Genomic DNA, 19,834 nt, shown 5'->3' with positions numbered 1-19,834 from the left:
CAGACACTCTGAAGACCAGAGGAAATGGCAGGATGTATGTAAAGTACTAAAAGGGGAAAATATACAACCAAGATTACTCTACCTGACAAGGCTCTCATTCAAAGTTGATGGAAAAATCAAAAGTTTTACAGACAAACAAAAGATGAGAGAATATAGCCCCTCTAAACCAGTTTACAACAATGTTAAAGAGACCTATAGGCAGGAACCACAAGAGAAGGAAAAGACCTACAAAAACAATTTTGAAGAATGCCAATAAGAAAGTATATATCAATAATTACTTTAAATGCAAAGGGATTACTGCTCCAACCAAAACACACAGACAGGCTAAATGGATACAAAAACAAGACCCACATATATGCTGTCTACAAGAGACCCACTTCAGACCTAGAGGCACACACAGAATGAAAGTGAGAGGATGGAAAAAGATATTCCATGCGAATGGAAATCAAAGAGAAGCCAGAGGAGCAATTTTCATATCAGACAAAATAGACCTCAAAATAAAGAAAATTAAAAGAAATAATGGAGGTCACTACATAATGATCAAGGGATCAATCCAAGAAGAAGACACAACAATTGTAAGTATTTATGCACCCAACATGGGAGCACCACAATACATAAAGCAAACACTAACAGACATAAAAGGGGAAATTGACAGTAACACAATAGTAGTAGGGCACTTGACATTCCACTTGCACCAACGGAGAGATCATCAAAACAGAAAATTAATAAGGAAACACAGTGTTAAGTGACACATTAGACCAGATGGGACCTAATTGATATCTTCAGGACATTTCATCTAAAAGCAGAACAATACACTTTCTTCTCAAGTGTACATGGAATATTCTCAAGCATAGACCACATCTTGAGTCATAAATCAAGCCTTAGTAAATTTAAAAAAAATTGAAATTGTATCAAACATCTTTTATGACCACAATGCTATGAAACTAGATATCAATTACAGGGGAAAAAAAACTGTAAAAAAGCACAAACACATGGAGATTAAACAATACATTTCTACATAATGAACAGGTTACTGAAGAAATTTAAAAGGAAATTAAAAAATTCCTAGAAACAAATGCAGTGTAAACATGATGACTCAAAACCTATGGGACGCAGCAAAAGCTGTTCTAAGAGGCGAGCTTATAACAATACAATCCTACCTAAGAAACAAGAAAAACATCAAGTAGACAACCTAATTTTACACCTAAAACAACTGGAAAAGAACAAAAACCCTCAAGGTTAATAGAAGGAAATAAATCATAAAGATCAGAGTAGAAATAAATGAAACAATAGTAAAGACTAATAAAACTAAAAGTTGGTTCTTTGAGAAGATAAACAAAATTGACAAACTATTAGCCAGACTCAACTAGGAAAAAGGGGAGAAGAATCAAATCAACAAAATTAGAGATGAAAAAGGAGAAGTTACGATTGACAATGCAGACATACAAAGGATCGTAAGAGACTATTATGAGCAACTTTATATGCCAATACAATGGACAACCTGGAAGAAATGGACAGATTCTTAGAAAAGTTCAACCTTCCAAAACTGAGCGAGGAAGAAATAGAAACTATGAATAAGCCAACCACAAACACTGAAATCGAAACTGTGGTCAAAAAATCCCTCAAAAAACAAAAGCACAGGGCCAACTGGCTCCACAGTGAATTCCTTAGACATTTAGAGACGAGCTGATGCCTATCCTTCTCAAACGCTTCTGAAAAATTGCAGAGGAAAGAACACTTCCAAACTCATTCTACAAGGCCACTATTACCCTGATACCAAAACCAGATAAAGACATCACACAAAAAATAAAATTATAGGCCAATATCACTGATGAACATATATGCAAAAATCCTCAAACAAATTCTAGCAAACAGAATTCAACAACATATTAAAAAGGTCATACACCATTATCAAGTTGGGTTTATTCCAGGGATACAAGGCTTCTTCAATATACACAAATCAATCTTTGTGATACACTGTATTAACAAACTGAAAGATAAAAACTATATGATAATCATGATAATCTCAATAGATGCAGAAAAAGCTTTTGAATAAATTCAGCACCCATTTATAATAAAAACTCATCCAAAAATGGGCATAGAAGAAACCTACCTCAACATAACAAAGGCTGTATATGATAACCCAGTGCAAACATTATTCTCAATGGTGAAAAACTGAAAGCATTTCTTCTAAGATCAGGAATAAGACAAGGGTATCCTCTCTCACCACTATTATTCAACATAGTTTTTGAAGACCTAGCCAGGGCAATTAGAGAAAGATTATAAGGAAATAAAAGGAATCCAGATTGGAAAAGAAGAAGTAAAACTCTCACTGTTTGCAGAAGACATGATACTATACATAGAAACCCTTAAAATACTATCAGAAAATTACTAGAGCTAATTAGACAATTTAGTAAAGTTGCAGGATACAAAATCAATATACAGAAATCACTTGCATTCCTATACACTAACAATGAAAAATCAGAAAGAGAAATTAAGAAATCAATCTCATTTACTCTTGAAACAAAAAGAATAAAATACCTAGGAATAAACCTACCTAAGGAGACAAAAAACTGTATACAGAAAACTATAAGACACTGATGAAAGAAGTCAAAGACAACATAAACAGATGGAGAAACAGTCCATGTTCCTGTGTTGGAAGAATCAGTATTGTGAAAATGACTATACTACTGGAAGCAATCTACAGATTCAGTGCAATCCCTGTCAAATTACCAATGGCATTTTTCACAGAACCAGAACAAGAAATTTCACAATTTGTATGGAAATACAAAAGATCCTGAATAGCTGAAGCAATCTTGAGAAAGAAGAATGAAACTGGAGGAATCAACCTGCCTGATTCAGACTATACTACAAAGCTACAGTCATTAAAACAGTATGGTACTTTCACAAAAGCAGAAATATAGAGCAATGGAATAAGATAGCCCAGAGATAAACCCATGCATCTATGGGCACCTTATCTTTGACAAAGTAGGTAAGAATACGCAATGGAGAAAAGATGTTCTCTTCAATAAGTGCTTCTGGGAAAACTGGACAGCTACATGTTAAAGAATGAAATTGACACTTCCTAACACCAGACACAAAACTAAACTCAAAATGGATTAAAGACCTAAATGTAAGGCCAGAAACTCTTAGAGGAAAACAGTCTATGCCATATATCATAGCAAGATCCTCTATGAACCACTTTCCAGAGTAATGGAAATAAAAACAAAAATAAACAAATGGGACCTAATTAAACTTTAAAACTTTGTACAGTAAAAGAAACTATAAACAAGGGGAAAAGACAACCCTCAGAATGGGAGAAAATAATAGCAAATGAAACAACTGATAAAGGATTAATTTCCAAAATATACAAGCAGCTCATGCAACTCAATATCAGAAAAACAAACAACTCAATCAAAAAAGGGGCAGAAGACCTAAACATACATTTCATTGAAGAAGACATACAGATGGCTAATAAACATATGGAAAGATGCTCACCATTACTCATTATTAGAGAAATGCAAATCAAAACTGTAATGAGATATCACCTCATACCAGTCAGAATGGCCATCATCCAAAAATCTATAAACAATAAATGCTGGAGTGTGGAAAAAAGGGAACTCTCTTGCACTGTTGAAGGGAATGTAAACTGATACAGCTACTATGGAGAACAGTATGAAGATTCCTTTAAAAAACTAGGAATAAAACTACCATATGACCCAACAGTCCCACCACTGGAAGACCAGTACCCTGAGAAATATACCCTGAGAAAACCACAACTGAAAAAGACACATGTATCCCAATATTCATTGCAACACTATTTACAATAGCTAGAACAAGGAAGCAAGCTAGATGTCCATCAGCAGATGAATGGGATAAAGAAGCTGTAGTACATATATACAATGAAATATTACTCATCCATAAAAAGGAATGCATTTGAGTCATTTCTAAAAAGATAAACCTAGAGTCTATTATACAGAGTGAAGTGAGTCAGAAAGAGAAAAACAAATATCATGTATTAATGCATGTATACGAAATCTAGAAAGATGGTCCTGATGAACATCTTTGAAGGGCAGCAGTGGAGACACAGACATAGAGAACAGCTGTGGACGTAGCAATGGGGAAGGAGGGGGTGGGACAAATGGAAAGAGTAGCACGGAAGCATATACACTGCCATATGTAAATAAATAGCCAGTGTGAATTTGCTGTATGACTCAGGGAGCTCAAACCAGTGCTGTGTAAAAACCTAGAGGGCTGGGATCAGGTGGAGATGGGAGGGAACTTCAAGAGGGAGGGGACATATGTATACCTATGGCTGATTCATGTTGATATATGGCAGAAACCAACACCATACTGTAAAGCAATTATCCTCCAATTAAAAATAAATATATTTTTTTAAAAAGAATGATTGCAACTATTATTTATTTTCTCATCTTTAATCAGTGTAGCCAAACAGAAGAACAATTCGGTTCAAGAAATTTCCTTGACTAACAATCTCAGACAAAAGCAGGCTTTTTAGTTAGTTGATAATCCCATGAAAGAGTTTAATTATTAGGAAATAATAATCCCAAACCACGAACTATGGGTTTCACTGGTTGATAGGTGGACAGCTGTTTTTTGTTCTTTCTTCTTATCTGCATTTGCTTGTTTATTTGATTGATTTTTTTTCAAGTGAGTAAAACTAAAAACCAGTAGAAAGGCACAACCCACTGGTGACATTCTTGGGTCAGTGAAGCTGACCAATGACAGCCAAATACTGTCAAATACTGTGGGTAGGTTCAGTGCTCCTTTGTAAATGTAGCCACTAGATGCAGAATATGGCAAGTTCAGCATGGACCAGGGAAACTGCTACCTAATTCATTTTGTAACACAAGTGTAACCTTGACGTCAAAACAAGAAAAAATGTTATAAGGAAAAAAACAGAACTATAATTACTTTAAAAATAGATTTAAAAATACTAAATACATTTAGTATAATTTAGTAGTTTATAAAAAAATATAGTGAGAAATGCTGATACCAGGAATGCAATGATTATCTAATGTAAACATTTTTGATCATTTTGATAGATGAAAAAGATATTTAATCAGAATTAATTTCCTGAAATTTAAAAGCTCATAAAATTAGAAAAAAATCATTATATTGTAATCCAATGAATAAATTTGGATACAGATCGATGACAAATACTAAAAACGCTCACTGAAATACTGGCAAAGATTAAATATCCAATAGTACAAAACATTGGGAAGCTATAAACACATTACATTAAATTGTGAAATCTCTGTAAGCTTCTCTTAGCCATGACAATTTCTTACAACTCTCTTGCTTTTGATGATCTTGACAGTTTTGAGATGTACTGAGGAATTGTTTTGTAGAATGTTCCTTAAATTGGGATTTATCTGCTGTTTTTCTCATGATTAGACAAGAGTTGTATGTTTTGGAAAGGAAGACCACGGAGGTAAAGTATCCTTCTCATCACATCATATCAAAAGTACTATGAAGATAAGAGTACCTTTCAACATGATTTATTAAAAAAATTTTTTTAAATAAACTCAATATTAAGAAGTAGAGTGAGAAAACATTAATTATGTAGTTTATCAGGTCAGTAAAACAAATACTAAAAAAAAATACCTAATTCAAAATTCTTTTATCTAACAACAAAATTTCTTTACTATAGCAATAATACATTCAGTCTGCAATGTTTGCTGGTCACACCATTTTTGAAATTTTGACCAAAAACTTTTTCAAGAGGCTAAGAAACTCTTTGATAAGGGGACAATAATAAAACTTTAACAATGGTTATAATATTTCATTTCCTAATTTTAAAATAAGATTTTTATGAAAAAATTCAGTCTCCAATGTTTTTCCTGGCTTCATTTAGAAAGATTTCTTTCCAATGGTGTGCAAATATTTGGCAGTGTTTAGAGGCCATTGGTGTAGTGTCTTGCCTGTGAACTCTGGAGTTTCTCAGATTCTGTTACTGCCTACAGCTTCACTCTGTGTTGTTGGATATGCTTTTAACCTTTCTCTGGGCCCTGACTTCTCCACCTTTTAAGTCAGGCAATGATGGTGATGGTGGTAAAATTCACCTTGCAGGATAGGTATGAAAATGACAGGAAACCAAGTCTGTACATCAGCTGTTCCAAAAGGAGAAGGCAGAGAAAGCTCCCTTTGCCCTTCAGGCTTGGCAACCAAGTTCCCCCACCCCAGCCCCACCTGCCCTCCTCAGATCATCTACTAAGCAGAAGCTAATAAACCAACCTAGTCTCTCCCTCTCCCTCTCTATTTCCCCAGATATTCTATACATTCTGGTTCATATGAGGTCTGCTTGCCTTTTACTTCCTTCTGAATATAGTGATTTTTGTGATCTCCATTTTACAATCTGGAGATTTAATGTACAGCACAGTGGTGGCAGTCAACAGTACTCTGCTGTATACTTCAAAGTTGCTAGGGGCCTAGATTTTAAATGTTCTCACCACAAAACAAATAATAATAATTATGTGATATGATAAAGTTACTGGCTAAAAGTATAGTGGTAATCATATTGTAATAAATATAAATGTGTCAAATTAACATGTCATTATATATATGCCTTAAATTGACATAATGGTATATGCCAACAAATATATGCCAGCCTTAATTCTTTTCAGGCTGAGGAAGGGTGAATTTTCCCATTTGCTTTAGCTGGGACATCCGACTTTTTCTGCGCTCCAATATTCGCTCTCCTGGTTCTTGGGCCTTCAGATTCCAGCTGAGACTTATGCCAACAGCTCCCTTGGCTCTTAGACCTTTAGATCTGAACTGGAACTATACCCTCGACTTCCCTGGGCCTGCATCTTGCAGATGGCAGATCAAGAACTCCTCAGCCTCTGCAGTCATGTGACTCAATCCCGCACAGTAAATCTCTTTCTGTATATAATCCTACTGTTTCTGTTACCTTAGAGAACATTGGGTAATACAGTGAGTATTCTATGAAATTATTTCTTTTTTCGGTCCTGATGCTTTTGTTTTTTAATGTTTTGTGTGTGTGTGGTAAAAAGTCACATAATATAAAACATACTATTTTAACCATAATTAACTGTACAGTTCAGAGGCAGTAAGTACATTTATAGTTTTGTGCAACTCTCACCATCATCCATCTCCAGAAACTCTATCCCCATTAAACACTAACTCCACCTCAACAAAAGAACAGATAAAGATATGGTGCATATATATGATGGAATATTATTCAGCCATAAAAAGGAACAAGGTGTGCCATTTTCAGAGATGTGGGTTGAATTGCCATACAAAGGGAAATAAGTCAGAAAGAGAAAAACAAATATTGTATATTAATATACATATGTGGAATCTAGAGAAATAGTACAGATGAACCTGCTTGCAAAGCAGAGGTGGAGCACATGGGATGGGCATACCAAAGGATGAGTGGGGACATTGAGATTGACGTATATACACTACTTGTGTGGAAGAGATGGCTAATGAGAATACTGTGTAGCACAGAGGAAAAAAGGAAGAAGGTACAACTTGCTTGTATGACATATATAGTTAACCTTTAAAAGCCTTCTGGTATACATTATGTACAGAGATCGTTTATTTCTAATAAGGGAATAATACAGTTTAGCTCTGAGTTCCAGGCCAGCTACCAAATATCTGGAGCTGTTCTGTTTGTTTTCTTTCTCAGAGTTCAGTGCATCACTCTGAACTTTGGTAGTCCACTCTAAGGACCTGTATTTTAAAAGACACACACTCTCCAGTGCTACAAGACAAGCCTCAGTTGCTCAGTCAGAAATGAGAGCTAGTTGCCTTCTCTGCAGCCAGCTCTGAAATAGCCATGATGGCTTTTAGAGGTCACTGTGTTGAAAATATTAATTACTTGCGTGCATCCACAAAGACAGTGGCAGTTTTCTAACACTACTTTTGGGAAAGTGCAAGGAGATATCAAAATGACTAGAAAGAATAAATGAAGGCTTTGCCCCTGGTATTTTCCAGGAAAAAAAGGAACAATGTTTCAAAAATTAGATATTAGATGAATGGCCTCATATCATTGTAAGTGTACTCTGATGTATCATTAGACCATGTTTTTTCCCCACTGATTAATTCCCTTTTTATTAGATTAGATTCTGGGAAACTCGTATAGCTGATGCTGGAGAACATCTCTGCCAGTCTCCTAAACCCTGAAAAGAGCAGGAACCTAGATTTCAGTGACAAACATTTTTTATACAGGGTAATGAGACTATGCCTCCTCCTCACCTGATTTAAGATTTATGATTTAAGAGTGCAAGCTGATATCAAGTAATCTAATTGTACTGTCTCAGCTATTATCTATAGCGTCTAAGCTAACAATTGGTTCTTGAGCTTCCTGAAGTGTGGGGAAGGTACTTGGGTATCATACATTGCAGGAAGCTTTAATGAGAGTTTCTTAGTTTGTAATAACAAAATTGAACTTTAACCCACACCAAAGAATTCAGAGTTAAAAGGTATCAAGCTATTTCCTTTTCACACTACCTTTTTTTTTTTTTAAGATTTTTTTTCTTTTGATGTGGGCCATTTTTAAAGTCTTTATTGAATTTGTTACAATACAGCTTCTTTTACTTAAATTTTGGGTTTTTGGCCACAAGATATGGAGGAATCTTAGCTCCCTGACAGGATCAAACCAGTACCCCTTGCACCAGAAGGCAAAGTTTTAACCACTGGGCCACCAGGGAGGTCCCTTACTCCACCTTCTTATGTAGTAAATTATCCTCATCTCTGAAAAATCTATTTGAAAACAGACTCAGTTTTTAATGTCTTCCAGAAAAAAATATGGTCTTCTGATAAACTTCAGAGAATCTAGATGCTCAAAGTGGGAAAGCAAGATTTCTAAGCACTGGTCAGCAGATTTTGGCCACCTAATCATGGAATCCTCCAACAATTCTGAATTGCTCATGCCAACACAAATTTCCCCCTCTGCCAAATGGCACATGGTCTATGACTCATATACTACAATGTGCTTCTGTTGAACTGTTCAGGGTTGAAGTTTCTTTTTCTTTGATAAACTGTGTAATCTTATCAACACAGAAATCCGCATTAGAGAACAGTCTCCTGATCTTTATTGGTAGACATAGTGTTAGTTGCTCAGTCAAGTCTGACTCTTTGCAATCCCATGGACTATAGCTTGCCTGGCTTCTATGCTCATGGGATTCTCCAGGAAAGGTGCTGGAGTGGGCTTCCATTCCTTTCTCCAAGGAATCTTCCCAACCCAGGGATCAAACCCAGGTCTCCTGCCTTGCAGGAGGATTCTCTACTGCCTGAGCCATAAGGGAAACCCTTTGGTAGACATATCAAGGATTTTTCTACCTTAGAACTTTAGCAACAACATTCTGGAAGACCACTGCCAGGGAGGAGAGAGAGTAAGTAGACAGCAGCACCTGGATGGGTCACCCGAGCGAACCTGGGACATTGACAGACCTCAGAGAGAGGGCTAAGGAAGCAGTGGGCCCAGGGGTTGAGGCTGTCAAAACTGGAGGAGATCCAAGGTTCCACAGGCCGTGCCAGGAGCTAATCAAAGATCCTAAGTGCCCAACGAGGCTGCTGGTGTGACTTCAAGACTCCAGTCTGGAGCAACAGATGAGTGGGCTGACCTTCACCAAAGACTGGGTCAACACTAGCAACTGGCTATTGACAGTGTAGGAAAAATGGGAAAGAAAGAAGGGAAGAGGGAGGAGAGAAGAAGGCAAGAGAGAAGGGGAAAAAGAAAGGGAAGGAGCAAGGAAGGAAGGAGGGAGGGAGGGGAAAGAAATGTCAAGGTAAAAACAGTTCTCCTGGGAGCTGGGATCCTTCCAGGCTGGAGGATATGACAGTAATAGAGGCCTTCAACCCACTGCCTGTTTTTATACATACAGTTTTACTGGAACTCAGTCATGACCATTTGTTTTTCCTTTGTCCTTGGCTGCTTTGGGGCTACAATGGCAGGTCAGAGCTACTGTGACAGAGATGATTCCCACCTTCCCACGGACGCCTAAAATATTCACTGTCTAGCCCTTCACAAATATATTTGCAGACGCCTGCATTATTAGGTCAGTTCACAACAGCCTGAAGCCTGGGGAGAAACCTTTGAGAACCTGATTTAACCAACCTAAAAATCTAACGGAGCACAGGCCCTCCAACCTACCTGTCCTCATGGAGCTCACGTTGTGCAGGGAAGACAGATGACATGTAAGAAACAAACCTGATGACATGGAGTAAAGGAGAAGTACAGGCATCTCCAAGACCCTCAAGCAGGGCCCTGTCCCCACCTGGAGAGTTGGGGAAGGCTCTGCAGCCAGTGCTTTTAAGATGAGGCCTTGAAAATGGGGCAAGTTAGCCAAGGAAACAGGAGATGAGGAGTTCCAGGCTCATGCAAAGGTCCGGACTTGAGCGACAATACACAAGGACCCAAGGGTGTCCAGTGAGTCTGAAGGATGGTGGATGGAACAGCTCTGGAGAATGTGGCTGCCTCATTCCTCAGGACATCAAACTCCTTAATAATGCTGAGGACTTAGGCATTTAATAAGGACTTTTAGGCAAAGAAAGCATATAATCATATTTATACTTTCAAAAAAACCCATAATACTCTGATAAGTCCATACTCTTAGAGTAAACGAGCAGGTTGGGAAGGATAGAAATCCCCCAGAGCCAGCAGTGGTGTCCCCTCATTTACCAGGCCAAGAGCATACACGGGTCACCTCTCTCCAGGGCAACCCGGCCTGAGGTGGCCAAAGGAAATAGGCTGTGTGGTGGGACAGCCGAGCCAACGGGGCCCGGCTCTTGTCAATTTAGGACATGGCCTCTCAACTCTGTCACTATTCTTGGCTTTGAATTTTCTTCAAGGAGATTTGTTCTGCATTCATTTTCTTCAGAATACTATTTTTGAAACATGTTGATCTTGCCTAGACTGAGCTCAGGAGGAAAAAGCAAAGGTTTTTCCACATTTAGGCTTCAATGGTTAGGAAGATCTAAACACGCTTGCAGCCATTGGAGAGCTGAGGCGTGGGGTGGTGGGGAGTAAGGAGATGTGAGACGTGGCCTCCTTCACCCCATATCCCACCATGAACATGGGCCTTGGCTTTTCTCTTATAAAGTCCTCTCTTCTGTAAGACCATTCAAGGCCACTAGAACCATAATCTCCCCTGCCCTGAGCTGCTCAGAGACCAGAGCTGCTCCTGCTCCTGGTGAATTTTCAAGACACTTTTGAAACCACAAATTCTAATTTTTTAAAAGAGCCCTTGGAATGTCTTTCACTGCTGACACGGCGTGATGTAGGAAGGGCACCCTTTGTTATTATCAAACCCAGCCAATGATTTCTTTCCCCAAGGATCATCAGAGGAGGAAAGAAATATTGATTTATACTGAAAAGCAAGAAAAATAGAAAAATACTGTCTTGCGGATAAAAAAGTTGTGGGTTGACCATGTGTGTCAATAAAGACACAGTCCAGGGATAATGAGACTGAGGCCCTTCAGCCCTGGAAGCTACAGCCCATGGAGAAGAGAAAGAAATACACAGTGATTCTTGAGGTGCACATGGGTAGCCCTGCTTCACAGAGTCACAGTTCAGATGGAGAACTAATGAACTGCTCTTGAGGGAAATAGGATTTAACACCAAAGTTCCTCCCAGCACTCTACATGCATAGTTCTTTCACCTTCATAAAGCAACATAACCCTAATGCTTGGTTACCGAAATGGGACTTGGCATTTTCTAGCAATTTCAAGGTCTTCTAAAACCACAAAGTGGGCAATGTTTTCTTCCTAAATTGCTTCCAATCCACTTCCAGCATTCATCGGCAAATATCGGTCACTGTCACTCTTTGCAGTAGGATACACTAATTATTCAAGGGCTTATAACTGAGTGGGGTGGGGTGGGGAGGGGAGTGTAATCCCCTAGGCAGGGAGATGGAAGCTTAAAACAGATAACTACTGGAGTGTTACAGGGCAGAGTATAAGTCTGGAGTTTGGGGGGTAGGGATGAGGGTGGATGCCCACAGCAAGAACTTCTGTTAAGCATAAGCCTGTAAATAAGTCAATACTTCAAAAGTTTAATAATAACCACTATCAGTTTCCAATATTAAGAGTTCTAAGGACAATCGTTATAATTTGTCCCCAAAATGTCTAGAAGGCTCTTCCCCCCTCAAAATGTTTAGAAATGCCTTACTTCATACTCAGTCTTAAAGTAAATGATATTTGATCAATGTGTTCAAATCATCAGCAACCTGTGATTTCTACTGGCTAGGGAAACTGAAAAATGGAAATTAGATTCTAGAATCCAACTTTTCCGCTTCTAGCCATGAATCCAGAGCTCAGTATCTAAATTACTGAAGACTAGGAGAATGGAGTTGGTATAGTTCTATATTAAAGCAGCAGCAGCTTTCTGGGGTCAGATTTTGTGGTGGTCAGTGAAAAACACAACTGCATTTTCATAAAGCCAAGTTTAAAAAGTTTGCTAGCATTTATACTTTGGGCAGATTATTATCTGGCAGATTATTATCTGTTCACCCATCACATACTCCCATACACCACTCCCCAACACACCACACACACACACACACACACACACACACACATTCTCAAGAGAATTGATGCATAAAAAGCATTACTATAAGCAGTACTATAAATGAGATAGAAAACAATAGTCATCTGTATCATATATATCATAGATATTATGAAATTATTAATGTATTCTGCAAGTTCCTATCCAAGCCTTGTAGCATTGTTCTTGTATAACAAGATGCCAGCCTTTATGAGTCAGAAACACAACACCCCACAAAGTGAGACTTAAAGGAAATGGACTTGCAGACATAATCTTCAAATCCTCTAGACAGTATAAGTCACTTACCTGGGAACATGAACTTGAAGAAACCAGAAGAAACAATGGACTCCACTGTAGAGAATCAAAAGGTTTTCCAACCTGTTTTAGCTCCAGTTTTCCTCATTTAAAGCCCTGAACAGAATTCAAGCTTTTTTGAGAACACTATCTATTTGCTTAAGGGTCAATGCCCCGAAGGCCAGACTGAGCAGAGTTCAGTGACACCTGAGGAAAAGTTGAATGCATTCAAAATAATAACCACAAACACAATGTTCTTGGGAAGCTCTCTGACAGTGTCAACGGGCTTTGGACTGTGTTGACTTGGCTTCAAAGGAAGGGAGCTGGAGTGCCCGGGGAGAGCACTGATTCTGGCTGTGTCCAAGTCTTCTCTTCGAGATCATTATTTTTTAAAAGTTACTTAAAAACGTAACAAGGCAGAAAAGAAAAATACCTTGAAACTTTTCCTCTTCAATTTGAAAGATCACCCTTGGAAAATCCTCGTGCAGGGCCCTGATATTACTGTCCCCCAAGCCCAGAGTTTCGTGGAAACAGATAATCTCAAAGAACACCTGAAACAGACTTTTGCTCAAAACTCTGAGTGCTCAGATGACCCTTGCACCCTGGTCTGAACAGTCAATAACCTCAGGCTCTACCTGCCCTGTGTAAGGCCTTCTTTTTTTGAAGTTTTAAACGAATGGAAAACCAAGTCAAATCAATACATGTAGCTTCTCCAACAGCTTTGTGGGGCCACCCATATCTGTTCCTCTCCCTTCTTGTTGGTCCTTCCATCTTCTCAAAGGCTCTCATTTCTTCTCTCCCCCTCTCCTGAGCAAACCCTTTCCTAAACATGTCTCACTATGATCCTCAGCAATGAATAGTAACAGCCAACGTTAGTCATCCCCTTACTGAGTACCTGGCTCAGTTTAAGAGTTGAAGAGTACCACCTTATTTGGACTTCTCCACAACCATAGGAGTTAGGTGCTGTCATCGGCATCCCCATTTCATAGTGGAGGAAACTAAAACTCAGAGAGATGAATAATCCACACAAGCTCTTATAACCAGTGGCTTCAGAACCTATGCTCCTCACCATTCTAAGCTAACCCTCTTCCACCCCATACTCTGAAATGCTGTGGGCCAACCAGTGCTTCTCAATTTGCAGAAAGTAAGATCAACATAAATGATAATATCAAATTTTTTACATTACAAATTTTTCTGCCATAAGGCTTGTTTTGTAATTCAGCTTCCACTACTGTTTGTCTCTACTGGGTTTTATATATAAGACAGTTTGTGATTTAGCCCCAAATTCTGTGGATTGTTATATTTAGGTGTTAAAGTCTCAATATATCAAGGTCAGCAAAGATGAGAAAGATTTCTTGATGTTCCCTTATCTGAACTGGTTTGAGAATCCCAGGAGTGGGTTGACTTCTGAGGCAATGAAGCTAGAATAATGTTGGGTGTGGCATCAGTTCAGTTCAGTTCAATCACTCAGTCGTGTCTGAGTCTTTGCGACCCCATGAACCGCAGCACGCCAGGCCTCCCTGTCCATCACCAACTCCCGGAGTTCACTCAGACTTACCTCCATCGAGTCAGTGATGCCATCCAGCCATCTCATCCTCGGTCGTCCCCTTCTCCTCCTGCCCCCAATCCCTCCCAGCATCAGAGTCTTTTCCAATGAGTCAACTCTTCACATGAGGTGGCCAAAGTACTGGAGTTTCAGCTATAGCATCATTCCTTCCAAAGAAATCCCAGGGCTGATCTCCTTCAGAATGGACTGGTTGGATCTCCTTGCAGTCCAAGGGACTCTCAAGAGTCTTCTCCAACACCACAGTTCAAAAGCATCAATTCTTTGGCACTCAGCCTTCTTCACAGTCCAACTCTCACATCCATACATGACTACTGGAAAAACCATAGCCTTGACTAGATGGACCTTAGTCAAGAAAGTAATGTCTCTGCTAGGACACAGGAGAAAGAACTTGACATAAAACCAAAAAGGCAGCACTGCTGTGGGATCATACTTTTGATTGGGAGAATATTCTCAGCAGAATTTTGCTAACTTTGTTTTGGTGAAATCGTTGACAGAAGCCAAAGGATGAAAATGCTCAGGAGAAAACTGAGCAAGCTTCTCACTGGTCCCTCTGTCCTAAACTTCCCTTTGTGGGGCATGTAGACCTGGAGGAAGAGAAAGCCTGGAGTTTTAGAGCAGGAAACAAGATTGCAGACACCTCATCTAACCCCCTCATCCTATAGATGAGAAGTAAGGACAGGACAGTGACCTGTCCAGGGCCTCTGGGAGGGCTAATGGTGTCTTCCTTTGCTCCTTCAACTCTAGCCCCTCGACTAAGTCGCCCGGGCCGAATGAATGCCATGTTAATCATTCCTGTTTTGTTTCAGCAGTAGGTGTGTTTTCTTTACAGTTCACGGTCTGAAGACAGTAGGGTTATAGTCCCTGCTGTCCTCCAGTTAAAACATCAACTACTGTTTGAGTGCTTACTATATGCCAAACACTGTTCATTCCTCTGAGACACAGGAATGAATGAGAATCCTTGTCCTCAGGAATCTTATGGTCTGGTGTGGACAGGAGGTAGACAGTAAACAAAGAAAACATACATGTCAGGTTGTGATAAATTCAATGGAGGAAAACATCTGGAAAGGGATTTGATAAGGAGTGTGTATGTGTGAGCATGTGTGTGTGTGTGTACATGTGTGTGTGTGTGTGTGTGTGGCAGGTGGGAGAGGGGGCAGAGAGTGTTGTCATTTGAAATCAGGTGAATGGAAAGATGACATGTAAGGAATGACCTGAGATAAGGAAGAAAGTGCAGGAGTGTCTGGGAAAACAGTAAACACAAAAGCCCTGGAGCAGGGGAGCGTGTGAAGCAGAGCGAGCAGGGGAAGCAGTCATAGACAGCATCAGTGTGCTGGAAGTACAGCAGAGCTTCTCAAGCTGCGAGGACTAGACCAGCAGCAGCAGCAGCAGCAGCATCCATTAGAAACAGAAAATCTGGGCTCTACCCAGGCCTACTGAGTCAGAAATTCTGGGGGTGGCCCCTGGCATACTGAAGCTTGATAACCCCTATTGTAGAGCCTCAGAAGTCACAGTAGACCAACTTGGACATTTCAAAATCATGCCTCAAACTGCCTCAAGGAAGAATTTGGCCAACGATTGTTTAAAAACTTGTGTTGCAGATCATTATGGGCACTCACTATGGAAGAAATAAAAGAAGCTGCATTACCTTCCTTCCTTACACCATTCAAAAACAAATTATTGGGATTCCCTGGTGGTCCAGTGGTTAAGAATCTGCCTTGCAATGCAATACACCAGTTTAATCCCTAGTCCGGGAGGATCCCACACGCTGCAGGGCAATGAAGCCAGTATACCACAACTACTGAGCCTGGGCTCTGGAGCCCACGAGCCACAATGACTGGGCCCACAGGCAGCAAATATGGAAGCTTGAGTGCCTAGAGCCCATGCTCCACAACAAGAGAAGCCACCACAACTAAAGGGCAGGCCCCAGGCTCCGCAACTAGAGAAGGTTGGCGCGCAGCAATGAAGACTCAGCACAGCCAAAAATAAATGAATACATAATTTAAAAAAATTTATTTACGTGACACCATGTTGGGTGTTCTGCTGATTTCCAACTTGTAAACATTAACTTGGTTGTCCAGGGGCAACATTAAGTTGTCCCTGAGAATGTTTAAATCTTAAAAGGAAGATTAGGTTTCACACAAAAAGCAATTAAGGCATATAAATTAAATAGCATTAAAGGTCAAATGTTCAGTGCATCTCTCAAGTATTTAAAATGTGACATCTCAGTCAGGACAGGAATCATCAGAAAAAGAGTGTTGGAAGAGGGGAAATATGAGTTATGCCTCAAAGTAGGGGAAGGAACAGGTCAGAAATAGAGAGTGAGCAAGGGAGACCTGAATTCAATTCCTGGGTCAGAAAGATCCCCTGGAGGAGGGCCTGGCAACCCACTCCAGTATTCCTGCCTGTAGAATCCCCACGGACAGAGGAGCCGGGTGGGCTACAGTCCCATGAGGTTGCAAAGAGTCAAACACAATTGAGTGACTAACACTTTCCTTCTTCAAGGTCTTAGAACACATGCAGGCAGCATTAAGAAGGACCAGATGTCTACTGAGAGAAGAGATTAGAAATTGGTGTTTTCTTGGCAAACAGTGATATCTAGTTTAAGCAGGGAAAGACAGGTAAAGAAGGGTTTTCAGTGCTGACAGGCTGAGTTACAGCCAAGGTAAGACTGAATTTCAGTCCAGGGGAGCTTGCACATGTACACAAATGACGCACTCTTTTGCTTGGTCATTACCACCCTGAAAACCAATATAAACTGCAAAAAGACAACCTGAATCAGTTAACACATAATTGGCTGTGTTTTTGTGGCACAGAGATTAGCAGAGAGAAAATTGGCTAGATTAGAGCTTCCTTGGGTAGCTCTGTGTTCTTAAAGCCAGCTGTTGGGAGAATACTTTTTTTTTTTTTTTTTTTTTTGGCCACATCATGCAGCTTGCATGATCTCGGTTCCCTGACGAGGGATCAAACCTGTGCTGCCTGCAAAGAAAGCATGGAGTCCTGACCACTGGACTGCCAGGGAATTCCCCCAGAAGGGTATAATTTCTGTAGTTTGTTCATTCCAGAAGGAGGCAAAATGGTACTGTGAAAAAAGCACAGGTTAATGGAGCCACAAGACCCAAGTTAGTGTTCTGGTTCTGCTACCTACCTGCTATATGATTTAGTTAAGGTGGATCACAATAAACTGTGGAAATTTTTGAAGGAGATGGGAATACCAGACCACCTGACCTGCCTCTTGAGAAATCTGTATGCAGGTCAGGAAGCAACAGTTAGAATTGGAGATGGAACAACAGACTGGTTCCAAATAGGAAAAGGAGTCCGTCAAGGCTGTATATTGTCACTCTGTTTATTTAACTTATATGCAGAGTACATCATGAGAAACGCTGGGCTGGAAGAAGCACAAGCTGGAATCAAGATTGGCGGGAGAAATCTCAATAACCTCAGATATGCAGATGACACCACCCTTATGGCAGAAAGTGAAGAAGAGCCTCTTGATGAAAGTGAAAGAGGAGAGTGAAAAAGTTGGCTTAAAGCTCAACATTCAGAAAACTAAGATCATGGCATCCAGTCCCATCACTTGATGGCAAATAGATGGGGAAATAGTGGAAACAGTGGCTGACTATTTTTCTGGGCTCCAAAATCACTGCAGATGGTGATTGCAGCCATGAAATTAAAAGATGCCTTCTCCTTGATAGGAAAGTTATGACCAACCTAGACAGGTTAAAAAGCAGAGACATTACTTTGTCAACAAAAGTCCATCTAGTCACGGCTATGGTTTTTCCAGTAGTCATGTATGGATGTGAGAATTGGGCTATAAAGAAAGCTGAGCACCGAAGAACTGATGCTTTTGAACTATGGTGTCAGATAATACTCTTGAGAGTCCCTTGGACTGCAAGGAAATCCAACCAGTCCACCCTAAAGGAAATCAGTCCTGGGTGTTCATTGGAAGGACTGATGCTGAAGCTGAAACTCCGAAAATTTGGCCCCCTGATACGAAGAGCTGACTCATTTGAAAAGACCCTGATGCTGGGAAAGATTGAAGGCAGGAGAAGGGGACAACAGAGGATGAGATGGCTGGATGGCATCACCGACTCAATGGACTTGGGTTTGGGTAGACTCTGGGAGATGGTGATGGACAGGGAGGCCTGGAGTGCTGCAGTTCATGGGGTCACAAAGAGTCGGACACGACTGAACTGAACTGAACTGAACTGAATGACAGCTGCTAATGATACGTGGACTTATACGAAGTCCAATAGGTTTCGAGTGAAGGAACATTGGTGGCAGGGGAAGGTGCTCTGCTCCACAAGTCATTCAGGGCCCCAAGCTGACAAGGCACCACCATCCTCCACATGTGGATTCCAAGGTCTCCTTGTACATTGGCATCCAGCCATCACACAAAGGGAAGAGAAAATATGGAACATTATGTGTGGGCAGTTGCCATGGACAAGCCTGGAAGAGGCAGCCTTCACTTCCACCACACTTCATTGGCCAGGGCTTTCTGTCACATGGCCATACCTACCTGCCAGAGAGACTGGGAGACGAGGTCTAGCTGTGGGCACAGGAGATTTGGTTAAAAGCTAACCAATCTCAAGACATAGGCTTTAGAAACACAATGATTTGAGTTTACACACTAGCCGAGTGACTTTGGGCACATTATTTAATCTCTATTAACCTCAGTTCCTTCATCTGTAGAATGGGAGTGGTAATACCACCTTCATAAGATGACAAAGCCTGTCTGAACTTCCCTGTGCCATAGATCCTGAGCAAATATGCTGGACTTTGAAAAGAAAGTGTTTTGGATCTAGGGGCAGAGCAGTTTCTCCTCCAGCATGGGTACCACCAAGTTTATCTGACTCCTAGAGATTACACTTTAAGATTAGGAAATTTTAGTGTAGAGCCTGAGATGTTAATCTATCCGGCTGGCATGTGGATGTATACACCAACATCCCCCAAGCCACCAATTAGGCACCCTCCTTAATCACATCCTACAACTAGCTGTGCTGTGAAAAATATGTTTGAAAAATTTTTAATGAAGTTTCTCAATCCTATTTTGTCTAGTCAAGGGTTCCCATGATTGATACCCACATATGGTATTGATAGTCATGAAGTAGAAGCCCTTCCCAAGAAGTCAAGATATCCATGGCTGTGTGGGGATGATTGGAGATCAGCATGAAAGCATAACACTGTGAACCAGTAACCCATCCATTTTTCCTCTTCCACTTCTTTTATCCTATGACTCACCCCCAGGCAGGCAGTGAGGTAAAATTTGTGTCTATCCAAATTACTATATTTATAGACATATAAAAGTGACCTGAAGAAAATACAAGAAAATATAAAAAGTGATTATCTGTAAGCTATAAAAATGTGAACATGGGTGAGTTTTAGATTCTGCCTTGTGCTTTTCTGTATCTTCTGAATTGTATACAATAAGAGAAAACTTC

The 19,834-nt window shown here is 40.1% G+C and overlaps 1 protein-coding gene across 6 annotated transcripts in view; it reads right to left on the bottom strand.

Moving 5' to 3' along the window:
• The window catches only part of ABCB11 (ATP binding cassette subfamily B member 11), a 106,002-nt gene extending 92,893 nt beyond the window's left edge, over positions 1-13,109 (bottom strand). For 2 of the 6 annotated variants that reach the window (XM_069577310.1, XM_069577312.1), the window contains exon 1: positions 12,842-12,940. The gene's annotated coding sequence lies outside the window, so the exon portion shown is untranslated. Of the gene's footprint in view, positions 1-12,841 lie in introns of all 6 variants that reach the window. The other 4 variants (XM_069577313.1, XM_069577309.1, XM_069577314.1 and 1 more) reach the window with 4 other exon arrangements.
• Between the last annotated feature and the right edge of the window lie 6,725 nt (positions 13,110-19,834).

This window comes from Ovis canadensis, chromosome 2 (genome assembly GCF_042477335.2).
Source record: "Ovis canadensis isolate MfBH-ARS-UI-01 breed Bighorn chromosome 2, ARS-UI_OviCan_v2, whole genome shotgun sequence".
Taxonomy (NCBI): Eukaryota; Metazoa; Chordata; class Mammalia; order Artiodactyla; family Bovidae; genus Ovis; species Ovis canadensis.
This window is presented reverse-complemented; position numbering and strand designations above follow the sequence as displayed.